This window comes from Pleurodeles waltl, chromosome 7 (genome assembly GCF_031143425.1).
Source record: "Pleurodeles waltl isolate 20211129_DDA chromosome 7, aPleWal1.hap1.20221129, whole genome shotgun sequence".
In the NCBI taxonomy this organism is placed as follows: Eukaryota; Metazoa; Chordata; class Amphibia; order Caudata; family Salamandridae; genus Pleurodeles; species Pleurodeles waltl.
This window is the reverse complement of record NC_090446.1, coordinates 1,220,558,415-1,220,572,744: the sequence shown is the minus strand read 5'-3', so window position 1 is coordinate 1,220,572,744 and position 14,330 is coordinate 1,220,558,415.

The following is a 14,330-nucleotide window of genomic DNA, read 5'->3' as shown; positions in this document are numbered from 1 at the left end:
CCCCGGCATTCAGAGATGTGCAAATAACCACTGCTTCTCAACACCTTATCTTGTGCCCATTTTGGAAATACAAAAGTTTCCTTGATACCTATTTTTCACTCTTTATGTTTCAGCAAATGAATTGCTGTATACACGGTGTACAATAAAACCCCATTGCAAGGTGCAGCTCATTTATTGGCTCTGGGTACCCAGGGTTCTTGATGAACCTATAAGCCCTATATATCCCGCAACCCGAAGAGTCCAGCAGACGTAAGGGTATATTGCTTTAAAAAATCTGACATCGCAGGGAAAAGTTACAGAATAAAACGTGGAGAAAAATGGCTGTTTTTTTCACCTCCATTTCAATATTTGTTTTATTCAGATGTTATTTTCTGTAGGAAAACCTTGTAGAATCTACACATATGACCCACTGCTGAATTCAGAATTATGTCTACTTTTCAGAAATGTTTAGCTTTCCAGGATCCAGCATTGGTTTCACACCCATTTGTATCACTAGTAAAATGCCAAAATCGTGTTGAAAATATGGTTTTTTGATTCAAGTATGCCTGTTCCTGAGAGGTGGAAAGATGGTGATTTTAGCACTGTAACCTCTTTGTTGATGCCATTTTCAGGGTGGGGGGGGAACACAAGCCTTCTGCTGCAGCCCTTTTTCCAAACTTTTTTAAAAAAAAGAAAGAAATTGTTGCTCTATTTTGGCTAATTTCTTGGTCTCCTCCAGGGAAACCCACAAAGCCTGGGTACCTCTAGAATCCCTAGGATGTTGGAAAAAAAGGACGCAAATTTGGCGTGGGTAGCTTATGTGGAACAAAAGTTATGAGGGCCTAAAGGCGAACTACTTCAAATAGCCAAAAAAAGGCCTTGCACCTGAGGGGGAAATGTTCTGGCAGCGAAGGGGTTAAAATCCCGAGTGAACTTAATGCTCTTTAGTGTGCACTGCTGTGGTGTCTGGTGTGATTTTAAAGCCAGGCCCACCTTCCAGGCTGGTTTTAAAACAAAACTGTGTCCAAATTCGACTTCAGAATTAAAAGTACTTCTAAAGTCCAAACCTATCATTTTATTAGCTATAGGTTACCCCTACTGTCTCTCCTAGGTGTTCCAAGGGTAGGGTGCATTTTTATGAAAAGCAGGGATAGTATAAAATATGATTTATATGCCCTGGTAAGGAAAACAGTGAAAGTTGTTTGTCCCTATTGTAGTGCTGCTAGCTCCATTGGCTAACATGATGAAGGCTTTATTAAATTTAACAAAGTGTATCTCTGTATTGGAGCTAGCTAGCAATAACATTCAAAGTACAAATTAATAGCAGGGGTGGGCGGTGAGCTCCGCTATGCCGGCGGAGTTAACAGAGTTTTTGGCACTCCGCTCTCCGCCAAAAACTCTCCTAGCCCCGGCAGCGGAGCTCACTGCTTGCTCACTAAGTCCCAGTTATGGGCCTCACAGCACAAGCACAGACAGTCTGCGCTGTGTGGCCCATAACTGGGCTGCAGTGCACACACCGAGTGAAGAAGACGGCAGTGGCAGCTGGGTGTGGCGCTGCTGCTAGCTGCACCAGCATCAGCATAGGATTATTGACTCCCTTCTTTCACTGTCCTCTGCCTGGGAGCAGGGGGCAGAGGCAGGCACACAGCCAGGCCACTTGCAACAAGGACCTGCCTGGACTGGGGTAAGGCCTCATTTTGTCTTTCTCTTATATGTGCACACGGGGTCCGGCACTAGGCATGGAGAGGATTTGTATATGAGGGGGTCTGATCTGGAAAAAAGAAAACTTGAAGTCAGAGCACCACCAAAGAATCTGTCTCCTCAGAGTCACTGGGAAAGGAAGTGGTGGTATGAGAGTACAGTGCTGAGGCCAGCAGGCAGAGCTGGAGACCGGGGGACTATCATGTTGTTGGTGGTGTGCTGGTTTGCTGCTGCTAGTGCTGGGCCCTAAAGAAAGGGCTGTCCGAGGCTGTAAATAAGTGCAAAGGCTGGTGCAAGGCAGGGGATATGCTTGGCCTTCCTTAGCAAGTTTGTGAAGGAGGGCAGTTGGCGAAGGGAAGTGTGCAGGTTTGTTTGAGAGCAGCAGGCTCCAGGCTGGTTGGCTGTGTCTGTCCACAAGGCCTGAAACTGCAGCTTTTGCTGACTAAGGGCTGGCATATACCTGGGCCTGAATTTCGCCCAATCTAGGAAGCACTAAGCAGGCCCAACCCTGCTTAGCGCTTCCGAGTTCAGAGACATTTATCATCAGGGTGAGTAGGGAAGTTGGCAATCTGCCCCCAAGTGAAACTCCACAGAATTCCACTGAGTTGTTTCCCAACTCTGCGTAATTCCATGGAGTAGAACTCTAGAGCTCCGCCCAGACCTAATTAATAGTCACATTGAGACCAACAACTTGTCAAAGTTAAATTTATTATAACAATTACTGGAAAGAAGTACTATAACTTACTATCTTACTTACAGGAAAGTATTATTAGAAGTTACTATCCTGAGGTTATCTAAATTAGCCTTGTAGCAGCCTCTTTTGATATGTCAGCCTTTGACAGCCTGAGCCAAGCTGCTCCCTGAGTAGGTTTGAAGAGGCTTGGGGCTGCAACATAAAAGCCATTTGGTGGGAGGAGATTTGCTTCCTGGAAATGCCAGAGAGTGGAAGGGGGCTGAGGAGATAAGCTGGACTTAAAAGACAGGAGAACAAACATCACAGGACCCTGGCCAGCCCCTACTTCTTTGATCCCCAGCCAGATGGGCCCCCCTAATTAGACTAGGAAAGGGACTGGAGGGGGAATGTAGGTAGTTAGCCACACTTTTGGGTTGTGTTACCGAGACAAACACACCAAGAAGAGATTTAGTTTATCTTGAGTGTTTGGAGAATAGTGCATTCTGGGCCAGAGGTTTGCCACACTTCACAGGAAGTAATCATACTAGAGGGAGGTAGCTTATTCCCTATTTTTTATGGTGCACTCCCTCTCTCAAGTCCAGAAATGAGGAATAAATAAGGCAGCTCTAAGGAGCTAACCAGAACTCTGCCCAGAACAAAAAAAGTGGAAAAACTGCCCTGCTGGACCCTTGGACTGCACCACTTAAGGCTAACACTCAGAAAGACTGCTCCTGCTGCACTCACACGGCTCCACACAGAAAGAACTGTGTCTGACTCAAAGGAAAAGGAGTAGTTAGAAGAATTAATCTGCAAAGTCAAAGAGAGGAATACCCCAGCAGACCAGTTTCAGAGGGATTTTCCTGAACTGCATAGGTGCATTGTGTGAGATTGGGTCCTAGCCCCAAGAGACAAGCCAGAGTCTCTAAAACCTTGGCTGATGCTACTGGATCCTTATTTTCCTCAAAGGAGCTAACAAGATTTCTTGTTTGGAATCGTTCTGAAAAGATTTGCAGAAATGCTCCTTGAGGAGACTGGTCAACGTTGAGATTCAAGCCACCGGCGTGGACTCGCCGATCAGGCTGACCTTGCTGGTTATTCCTTCTAAAAATCACTAGGCAGAGCTCAACTTGATGTCAGAAGGAAGCCATCTGACAACTGCTTCAAGACCCTGCTTGCCTCAACACCAAGGATTCATTGCCCTTCTTTTCAGGAGGTCACTGAGGTGCAGCAAGCAGCCACTCGCCACTCAAACCCTGGTTCCAGCAAGCCTGAGGACCCATCAACAAGCCTGTTGACGAGACAACAGAACCAAGAAAAAGACTAAGGGCATGATTTAGATATTGACAGATGAGTTACTCTGTCACAAAAGAGATCGATATCCCGTCCGCTGAAATCTAAATCCTATAGGATATAATGGGATTTAGATTTCGGCGGATGGGATTTCTGTGACCGTTGTGACGGACTACCTTCTCCACCATTATCTAAATCAGGCCCTAAGTCCAAAGGTAAAACCAGGACTGGGACCTAGTCCGCAGCGTAGCAGACCCGTGCTGCATCGTTGTCATCCTGAAATCTTGAATTTCTCCCTGTATCATGACCCCTAGTGGTCGGGTTTGACACTTTTGGATTTTGAGCTCTGTAAAGTACAATTTTAATTTAAACTTTAGAAATTCATATCTCTGGTTTCCCACATTGGATTTTTGTTATTTTGGTGTCACTTTAAGGATAAAAATGTTTCCTATGTTTATACATTTGTGTTAAGTTTTACTTATTTACTGTTTTGATGGAATTAAATGCTTTACACATGAAATCTCCTAAATTAAACCTGACTGCTCGTTTACCAAGCCACCAAGGGTTAAGCAAGGATTAATTTAATGAGATTTGACTGAACCTATAGTGATTGTAGTGTTATTACTAGTTGATAGTGGATACACCCACGTACTAATAACCTACTTTCTTACACAACCACTGCCATAACAGTGATAAACCGATCACTAATCAAATACCAGCAGAGCTCATGGTTTGATAATGCTAGTTCTTATTTGTCTGGCTTCCATCCAGTCATTTTTTATTTTTTTCTGTAACTAGACCACTCGATGTTTGCATCTTCAATAGAAAGTTATGACAGAGTGTCTGAAGTAACACTTTCTGCCTCCTCAGGGGCACATCATTTTTCAGTTGCCTGCATAATCGCTCAAGATGGTACAGTGCCCTACATCAGACGGCCATTACTTGTTGGTCAAGTGAGAGCAATTCGCAGCGATTTTACCTCAAAAGAAAGCGCCTGCCTTTAAAAGCTGAAAAAACACCTCCTTCTGAAATTGTTGACAAGCCACAGTTTATTGGGGATGGTCCATTCTACAGCCGTCATCACCTAAGCACAAAAACTCCATTTCAATTTAAGAGGGTTACATGTAGTTTAAAAAGCTTTGCTTTTAACTAACCAAATCATGTTTTAAATAAAATGAATATTAAAGAGGCCCATAAAAAGAGATGAATGCCCTCAAGTTGATGTCAACCTAGCGGAACAAAGAAACGCTAGAAAAAGGTATTTAAGGATTGCACAATGAAACACGCACGTTTGTATTTTGAATATTTGACATGAAGGTTGGACAGGGAGGGTTGTTTATTTAACGCAATAAAATTCTTGTTTCACCTTTAACAAACAGGATTAGTACGCGTTTTCTAACAGCTGGGCAGGGTGTGAGGAACAGGATTACTGCATTCCGTTTTATTACCACTTGGGAGGGTTTGTGGAATGGTGACTTCAATTTTCGAGACACCATCCAGCAAGATAGTACAGGGAGTGCAGAATTATTAGGCAAATGAGTATTTTGACCACATCATCCTCTTTATGCATGTTGTCTTACTCCAAGCTGTATAGGCTCGAAAGCCTACTACCAATTAAGCATATTAGGTGATGTGCATCTCTGTAATGAGAAGGGGTGTGGTCTAATGACATCAACACCCTATATCAGGTGTGCATAATTATTAGGCAACTTCCTTTCCTTTGGCAAAATGGGTCAAAAGAAGGACTTGACAGGCTCAGAAAAGTCAAAAATAGTGAGATATCTTGCAGAGGGATGCAGCACTCTTAAAATTGCAAAGCTTCTGAAGCGTGATCATCGAACAATCAAGCGTTTCATTCAAAATAGTCAACAGGGTCGCAAGAAGCGTGTGGAAAAACCAAGGCGCAAAATAACTGCCCATGAACTGAGAAAAGTCAAGCGTGCAGCTGCCATGATGCCACTTGCCACCAGTTTGGCCATATTTCAGAGCTGCAACATCACTGGAGTGCCCAAAAGCACAAGGTGTGCAATACTCAGAGACATGGCCAAGGTAAGAAAGGCTGAAAGACGACCACAACTGAACAAGACACACAAGCTGAAACGTCAAGACTGGGCCAAGAAATATCTCAAGACTGATTTTTCTAAGGTTTTATGGACTGATGAAATGAGAGTGAGTCTTGATGGGCCATATGGATGGGCCCGTGGCTGGATTGGTAAAGGGCAGAGAGCTCCAGTCCGACTCAGACGCCAGCAAGGTGGAGGTGGAGTACTGGTTTGGGCTGGTATCATCAAAGATGAGCTTGTGGGGCCTTTTCGGGTTGAGGATGGAGTCAAGCTCAACTCCCAGTCCTACTGCCAGTTCCTGGAAGACACCTTCTTCAAGCAGTGGTACAGGAAGAAGTCTGCATCCTTCAAGAAAAACATGGTTTTCATGCAGGACAATGCTCCATCACACGCGTCCAAGTACTCCACAGCGTGGCTGGCAAGAAAGGGTATAAAAGAAGGAAATCTAATGACATGGCCTCCTTGTTCACCTGATCTGAACCCCCTTGGAGAACCTGTGGTCCATCATCAAATGTGAGATTTACAAGGAGGGAAAACAGTACACCTCTCTGAACAGTGTCTGGGAGGCTGTGGTTGCTGCTGCACGCAATGTTGATGGTGAACAGATCAAAACACTGACAGAATCCATGGATGGCAGGCTTTTGAGTGTCCTTGCAAAGAAAGGTGGCTATATTGGTCACTGATTGGTTTTTGTTTTGTTTTTGAATGTCAGAAATGTATATTTGTGAATGTTGAGATGTTATATTGGTTTCACTGGTAATAATAAATAATTGAAATGGGTATATATTTTTTTTTGTTAAGTTGCCTAATAATTATGCACAGTAATAGTCACCTGCACACACAGATATCCCCCTAACATAGCTAAAACTAAAAACAAACTAAAAACTACTTCCAAAAATATTCAGCTTTGATATTGATGAGTTTTTTGGGTTCATTGAGAACATGGTTGTTGTTCAATAATAATATTAATCCTCAAAAATACAACTTGCCTAATAATTCTGCACTCCCTGTATTTGCATTTTATTCTATAGTTTACAGGCACAATAAGACAGATATTGACCACTGTAGACAATTTTACGAAACGTCTGGCGTGCCACACAATTGGCAGACGTCGAGGGCAGCATACGTCTTGTGGAGGGTCTACGTAAAAGAAAGGAACAAAGGAGTCATAGCATGCATGCCCCTGCAGCAAACACGCATGCACTGTGAATGAAACTCTTTGGATACAGAGCCTAGGGTCAGACTCGCCTCTAGGGCAATAAGGCAGTGCCAGAAAGGCTGGTCTGATAGGTCTCTGGGTGGTCCGGTTTTGTGCCTGTTTGCAGGACTGTTTATGGTCTGGTCGGCCAGGTTTTACTCTTCATTTCCCCAATATTACCACAAACATTGCCTGCAGCAAGAACAAATCAATGTGGTCTCCCATACCTTGCGAAACACCTATACACCTTGGGACATATTTATGAAGGTTTTGTGTTGCCCTTGCACCAAACAAGGGTGGCGCAAGGGCAAAAGAAAACCTAAGTGAGATGTATCATGCCATTCAAGGTGATGCCCTGGCCCTGCATGGCTTGATAAATCTAGAGAAACACAAGGCAGCGCAAATTGCTGTCTTAGGTTACTCTGCATCCAGGAGGCATTCCATGGGTGGAAAGTGGGTGTTCCCACACATCCATCCATGGATTTGGTGCATTCCCAGATTTACCATTATTGGTAAACCTGGGAATGTGTCAAAATGCTACTCTCACCAGGTGAGGCGTAATGAGGAGAAATATTTGTATTTCTCCTCATTTTCTTCCTATTTCTGCGTGTGCTGCATTCTACAGCACACATAGAAAGAGGAAAATGCATTTCAGGATTGTTTTTGTGCAGGAAGGTGTCTGCAAGGGTGCCTGTGTTTCCCTAGGCAGCCAAAAGTGCACCGGTGCTAGGAAAGGACAGGAATGCACCATATAATAGTAATTATGGCGCATTCCTGCCTTTTCCCTTTCATGCAGTGCAGAAAAGTAGCTTGCGCGTTGCACCGCGTGAAAGAAATATCAATCTGCCCCAATGCCTTTACAAGTTGAAAAGTGCCCGATTTGCAAATGTAGAACACCTTTTTTTTGTTATTTGGCTTGCTAACGTGGGGGGGGGGTACCTTTATTTTGGTGCCTGGGCCTATTTTCTGTCCCAGTTCAGCCCTGTAAGGGGCCCAGTGAAGCTAGAAAGGGGCAGGAACATTTGAAGTCCAGAACAAGACGAGTGTCTGATTACTGAATAAGCTGCACGTTAGACATCGTAGATATAGACTGAGAGACAAGCATGGCTTACATGACTGTTGAATAAATGGTTTTTAATGGTCCAGATAAAGCAAATGACAGATTTTTCTTTACCATTTTAAGCCTAAAAAGAAAAAAAAATAGAACCCAGTTTACTGGCCTGAAACTGGAGTAGTTCATCTTTACCCATGATGAAGCCAAGATTTCTAATGGAATTGGAGGGGAACTGGGATCATCACATGAGTTTAATGATTTTAACACAATAGGCACCTCAGTTTTACTGGAATTAAACTTTTATTTATTAGGTGTTTTGCAAACGGATACTGCAACAAGGTAGCCTAGAAACATCCCTTGCTAGACAGTCCATTGAGCATGCAGGTAACTATAAATTGTCTGTCGTCCACATGGGTGTAATAAAGGAAGCTACATGCTAAATGAGTAAATAAGTTGAGCGAGTTGGGTGACGTATATTTTGAAAAGCTTTCCAAGCCTCATGCTTGACATGAGATTTCTGTAAACTTTTAAGCGTTGTGTGATTTCGATAACCCTACTTGAAACTAACATTTTTATACAAATGTGAATATATGCAACCCTGAGATGATTTTTCAAATTTAAGATCCTTATGTGAACTCGGGAAACCTTGAAATAATAATGTGAGTCTACAATATTAGTACCTGGGATCATTAAGTGAAACTGAGATCATCATATGTTCCTACGATTATTGAATGAACCTCTGATCAATAGGCGAAATTAAAATTATTATAGGAACCTCAAAACCTTACATGAATCCGAGATCAATATTTAAACAAGAGATCATTTTGCTAATCTGGGGTTATTTATGATGGCAACTGTTTGTAAAGGTCAGTATGCCGACCTGCAATGATTATCTGAGGCCAAATCACTGCACGAACTTCAGCCCATTAGGTGAACTTAATATCAGATGAAAGTGACTCTTTACAAAAAATGTTCTACGCAAGTAATCTGTGCACGCCCATACATACAAAAGGTTAAGAATGCAGATAATCTCCAAAAGTATCAGTGAGGTTAATGTTGCTTGCAGCTGTGAGTCTCTGATCCATGGGTGTGGTTCCGTAGTTTGGCAACCCCAAGTGTAGCATATTGCATATATCATTACGCATGGAGGTTTGTTATGCAGGGCTGTGGCCAATTTTGTTACAAGAGGTCCCAAAAAATAGCACTTCTTTCACCCTTTTTGGTAAGGAATTTTTTTACTTAAGGCCGAGTCCGTGGATCGCCAAGGCAGTGGTCCGACCTCCGTTTGGCTGGCAGTGGGACCGCCGTATTATGAGTCATGTGGACCTATGGAACAAAGACTGCAGCGGTCCCAGTGGCACCGCCAGGAAGCATAGACCACCTCGGTCACAAGGCTGCACAAACAGGCCGACTGAGCCTGTATTTCAGCCGGACACATTATGAGGTTGAACACTGCCAAATTGACTGTGGCGGTCCAACCACCACATCTCAACAGGTAGAAATGGAGAGTATAAAGGAAGACACCAACCTGCAGGCAGCCTTACACGTCTGGTACTGCCATGGAGCCCATCACGCAAGTCCTGCTGCTGCTGCTGATCATCGAAGGTGCACAAAATCCATGCCGTCATCGACTCAACCAACTGTAAGTACACACACGTACCTGTGTCATTAAAATAGATTGTTGTGCCTTTATCCACATTACATGGGGGGGTCATGCTATGGGCACCAAGTACCCTTGTCATTGTGCCCCGGGTCGGAATCAGACATAAATAAGGACACATTCACAGTCACAATAATCCCTCTTTGGGCAGGTCACTCACACTGCACCACAACACTACTCAAACACATGTCTACCCATTTCAGGCACAACGACAGTGAAGTGTGCACAACATTGTCTCACAGAATACCAACAACACAGAAACATCACATCTACAAACACAACTCACACACTAACTGTCCTCACATTCAACACACATATGTATGGATATGGCATGGAACACAAACACCACTCCCATTAAACAGCCCTACAATGGACACACACATCACCCACATTGTAACACTATGGAAGGACAATGGGATGCACAATAGATGGAGAGACAAATATACTAACCTCACTATGCAAACAATACCTGCACAATAGGGATGAGGGCATCAGGAGCGCTTCGGGAAGGAGGCTGCACTGGGACACATACATGCCCTTTAAACAACATTTGTACAGGAACTGGCCCTACATGTATCTCAGGGACAAACAATACTAGATCCAAATGGCATGCCGATCTGCACAATATGGAAGTGCAAGTCAACAAAGCAGATACAACTCCAACTGCATGTGACACACATCTACATGAACTAGCTGCAAGGTACACACAGCTAAGCGGACACATGCACAGTCAAATGCAAACAAAGATAGCACCATTGAACACACTCCATGTCTGCACAAAACTCAAGCTGGCACACATTTGATGAATCCATAATCCATATCTGGGGGACACGTCTAACACCATACATGCTCACACTGTACAACACAAGTTGCAATACTTACCATACCAAACTGTACACAATGCTATGACACCACCATTGTATTTACACCCACCTATCCATACATTCAACATATACCCTTATCTTGAGGAACACCAGCACTGCCTGCAAAGTCAGATACTGCAAACAGCAAATTGATCAGCAAGCAGGCTGAAACACAAACAACTGTAGGCGGAAAACACAAGTTACTCAGGAATAACATAAAGGTAGAAAAGGAACTGCAGGACAATGTGTACCCCAAAAAACAACTGTTTGAAAAGTTCAAGGCCATTGGCCCGTCCATTTCGAAATATACAGGCACATCACCGTGCTGTCACTTGACTCCTAATTGGCAGCAAACCTCTAAAGAAAGGGGCATCAAGTGGGCAGGCAGGCACCTCACGGATCATCCTGGGGGGAGGGGTTGGATTTGGGAAGAGGTAGGTTTGGCTTTGGGAGGGGTGGACTCCTTTTTAGAAAGGGTGAGCTTCTTCTTGGTGGGAGGGGTATGTGTGTTTGCATAGGGGGCAGGTGTGACAGGGGAGGACTTGGAGGTGGAAGGGATGGGTTGGGAGGTTAGTTAAGGCCTCCTGGGTTTGGGATGGAGGAAGAGGGAACAGGGGAAAGGGCAAGCTCAAACAAAAAATCAGACAAGAACACAGGGACTGCCAGCAGAAAGGGGTGGGGTTTTGGAGGTCAAGGGAGTGGTTGCCTACTATGTTGGTATAGGTGTCTTGGGTGTGTGCATATGGGAGATATGCTTGTGTTTGGGTGGTGTCTGATGCATGTGTGAGTGTGGGCGTTGCATGTCTTGGGGAGGTGGGTGGAGGTGCTTGGTGATGTGGGCATGGCGGATGTATGTGTGTCTATTGGTGTGGTGTTTGCGGGTATGCTGGTAGTGGTGAATGTCTGTGTGTCTGTTTGGGTGATGTCTGCGGGTATGCTGGATGTGGTGGATGTCTATGTGTTTATTTGGGTGGTGTCTGCGGGTATGATGTTGTAGTGGATCTCTGTGTGTCTGTTTGGGTGGTGTCTGTGGGTATGCTGAGTGTGCCACTTTTGTGGTGGTGCCTGTGGGTATGCTTGATGTTGTGTGTGTTATGCTTGGACTGTGGGTGTGTCTGGGGATGTGGTTAATGATGTGTGTATGGGTGTCTGTCGTTTGCTTGAGTGCCGGTGTGTTTTATGGTGATTGTGTCTATATGTGCTGTTCTTGTGTGTTGAGGTGGGTGCGTGCAGATTGGTCTGTGTACTTATGGTAGGTAGGGGATTGAGGGATTTGGATTGAGAAAAGGAAGGTGGAGGGGAGATGGAAGGTGGGGGGGGGTGACAGTGTGGAGGACAGAGCCTGAACAGATCTCTGTAGGCCAGACATTGCACCATGAATGTATTGATCTGCTGCAGTTGGGTTGCCAATCCCTGGCTTACATTCACAGTGGCTGTCTGACCCACAGAGATACTCCTCAGGAGGTCAATAGCCTCCTCCCTGAGGGCAAAAGGGGTAACAGGGGCTGAGGTGGAGGTGCCTGTCGCCCTCTTGGGTGAGCAGGCATGGCCAACTTGGTGGAGAGGGAGGGTGGCTATAGGATGGAGGTTGGCAATCAAAGATGGCACAGGGGTACGCCCCCATGGGTCAACCACCACTAGGGAGTGTCCACTGGAGGAAGACTCTGATGGTGAAGATGATGTTGTCGGGTCTCGCCCATGGCACCCTCCTCATCCTCAGGGTCACTGGGTCCCTCTGTGTCAGTGGTGTCTTGACCTGTGGTCCTGTGGCCAGATATGTCCCCACTTGACCCTATTTCTCTTTGTCTCCTTTGCTTCCCTTGGCTAATGCTGCAAATACAAAGAGAGATAGGATCATCACATGTCCATGATCGCACTTGAACAACAGCTCTGATTAGCAAACATTACCATGGTGTCAAGTAGGCCCCAGCAACAAACTTCACCTAGGTGGCTCATACATGTGCAATACCATATGCATGCATGCCATCTGAACTGTCAACAGTTGCCCACAGAAAAATCAGGACCTCAGACAACTACAATTGCATGGCTGAAGTTGTGCATTCACAGTAACAATTCAACTAGTAGGAGACCTCATCATTCTCAATGCTTGGCCCTTTGGAGCATACCTCAGTCACCTGTTGTCATAAGATAGTAGGCTATTCCCAACTGCATTTCCACAGATCCCACACAAGGTCATGCACACATCTATTTGCCACATACATAATATCCCAACAATAAGGAAAGATGCTCCAAAGTCCTGTCATGTTGCGGACAAATGTACAATAGCCTGGAGAAGGTGACATGGAAATACTCATGTCACACTGGAAGCAGCTCCACAATGCACAGTTCATCAAGTGATATTTGTCCCATTGGAGTCATTGAGGTAGTACTAATGTAGCTTAGATAGGCCACACATTTGGCATGGAATTGGGCACTGTAGACATCATGTGCAAATTGACAGTGAATGATGTCTCTAAACTCCATAACAGATTGAATCAGCAAGCCCCAGGAAATCACCACTAATGTCCAACACTTCTTACAATTACATAATCTGAGTGCATCAGTGGACGCCATTAATCCCTTGGATGTTGGAGAGGCCCAGAGATTTGCAAGTACTTTTTGAAGGCCCTCAACATGTTGCCTAGTTGGAAGCTACGTCATTGTCTCCATTATGGTCATGCAAAACCAGATGCGGGTGAATCGATGGTTGTACCCAAACACATGTGATTTCAACATAACTGCAAGTCACTTCATGATGCATGCCAACAGTCAGGTTGCAAACCTTACCAATTTAGCATCTGCTAGGCACTTTGCTAAATAATTTTACATCAATGGAATAGAAATGCACATTGTGGCTAAAACACTAGGCCTACTTGTCATGTCTCTCATTACTACTGGAGTTATACATGCCAAATAACATTCTATGACGCATGAGGGTATGTGTCGGTGTTAGAATGGGGTCAGAGAACTCACACTCCACCTGGTGTTGGCGTAGCTCTGGAAAATAAGGACCAGACACATGCTCTACAGCAATTACATCACTCTGCCCTTCACATGTATTAACCACAGTACCCTTCACCCCACCATCCAGTGACTCAGCCTTGAAAAAGCACTCTACTTTACCCTCCTGAGACTGGTGAGACAGTATCTGACTGTCCCTGACACTCAACCCATACTCTTCTGGGATGTCTCCACACTCTATATCCAAGACGTCCACCGGGGGGAACCCTTTTCCCTGTCACTCTCTTCTAGAGCCAGTAAAGTGTCCCTCCCCCCAGTAGGAATATGACTCCCTGTGCCAGTTCCCCAATCCTTCTCAGGGACCCTGTGCATAACGGGAACTATCTCATACTCTTGAAACATCTGGGGTGTGTCAACTTCCTTCTTCAAGTTGGGCACCACATCTCTGCTCTTGTGCACTTCTTCAGCAGCACTGGATGCAAGATTTTTGCTGCCACCATCTGAAATGGACTCAGCCCTTCCGGCTTCCAGTTTCAGCTCTTCACAGCTCAGCTCCTGAGCTGCAATCCTTTCCTTTTCCAGGGCTAAGGCTCTCGCTGCCTCAGCCCTCTCACCCTGCTCATCTAGCTGTTCCATCAACCGCTCTGCAGCTAGAAGCCATTCATCTCTCACTGGTTCTCTTTCCTCATCTGAGCAGTCCTCCTCCTCATAATCATTCTCAGGGCTATGATTCTTTTGGTTCTTTGCTGCCTGTTCCTCTGCCCATTGGGCTTCTCCCCAGGCTACATAGATATCTAGCAGTTCCATCTTAGTGGATCTCCTTGACATAGGAAGTCCCCATTTTCTGCAAAGTCCCCTTAGCTCAGCCTTGGTGAGGGATTCAACAGG